Source organism: Ornithorhynchus anatinus, chromosome 7 (genome assembly GCF_004115215.2).
Source record: "Ornithorhynchus anatinus isolate Pmale09 chromosome 7, mOrnAna1.pri.v4, whole genome shotgun sequence".
Taxonomy (NCBI): Eukaryota; Metazoa; Chordata; class Mammalia; order Monotremata; family Ornithorhynchidae; genus Ornithorhynchus; species Ornithorhynchus anatinus.
The window spans coordinates 61,572,751-61,574,280 of record NC_041734.1 but is presented as its reverse complement, the minus strand read 5'-3'; positions in this window follow the sequence as shown (position 1 = coordinate 61,574,280).

Sequence of the window (1,530 nt, the reverse complement as noted above, 5' to 3'; positions counted from 1 at the left end):
GGCGGCTCCACGTTCATCACAGAGAAGGAGACTCCCAAAGAGGTGATGAGAACATTTCAGTGTTCTCCCCATTATGCCTTCTCCAACTGAAAATGAGACTCTGCACAATTTAAAAACTGTTTTAAAGACTTGGTAAAACAAAGCCCCAGACCATGTTGCAGCACAGCTGAGAAACATGGATCAGCTACCGTGGATGGACCCGTAGAGGGTAAACACAATCAAGAAAGGAGTGGTTCTTTTCCAAAAATCTTCCTAATAACAGAGAGATGAGGAGTCAATTCTATAAGCTCACTGTGGGCAGGGAATGTGCCTGGTGTATTGTACTCTCCCAAGTGCTTAGTACAGTGTTTTGTACGTAGTAAACATTCAATAAATATGATTGAACGAATGAATATTTACTGAGCTCTTACTGTGTGTGGAGCGCTGTATTACTACAGTGCTTGGAAGACTACACAATAACGGAGTTGGTGGACAAATTCCCTGCCTACAAGGATCTTACAATCTAGAGGGTGAGATAAACACTAAGTTAATAATAAATTAAAGATATTTATTTAAGTGCTGTGGGGTTGAGGGTGGGGTGAATAAAGGGTGCAAATCCAAGTGAGAGGGTGATGGAGAAGAGAGTGAGAGAAGAGTGGAAGAAGTATCAAAAGAAAAACAGCACCAGGCACCCGCAAGCATCCAACATAAAACAACTAGGGACGGCCTATTTACTCAATGACACCAGGATTGTGGGTAACCCTGACTCCGCCACTTGTCAGCTGTGTGACTTTGGGCAAGTCACTTAACTTCTCTGGGCCTCAGTTACCTCATCTGCAAAATGGGGATTAAGACTGTGATCCCCACGTGGGACAACCTGATAACCTTGTATCTATTCCAGAGTTTAGAACAGTGCTTGGCACCTAGTAAGGGCTTAACAAATACCACCATTATTATTATTATTATTAGCTTTATGATCTTTTAGAGAAGAAGCATGGCATAGTGGATAGAGCATGGGCCTGGGAGTCAGAAGGTCATGGGTTCTAATCCTAGCCCTGCCACTTGTCTGCTGTGTGACCTCGGGCAAATCATTTCACTCCTCTGTGCCTCGGTTCCCTCATCTGTAAAATGGGGATTGAAGCTGTGAACCCCACATGGGACAGGAACAGTGACCATCCCAATTTGCTTGTAACTACCCCTAGTTCAGTGCCTGGCACATAGTAAGCGTTTAACAAATACCATTGCTATTATTATCATCATAAACAAACTTGTAGGTTAAGTGCATTATCAGTGGCACTTTGGTACTTTGTTTTGGTGTTTTGGTCTCTGCAGTTCAATATTTTCTCTTTGCCCTCTTCCTTGACTCTCCTGAGCATACTAGTACTTTTTCTGGTGAGGTTTTTGGCCTTTCACTCTCCTAAATAAAGACACACAAAATAGAATTTCTACCAATAGATTAGTTCCTTTTGCTTGAATTCAGAGAAAAAATTATTCAGTTTTTATATCAAACCGTTGCTATGGAGGTTGCTGATGATGTCACACTTAGAGGAT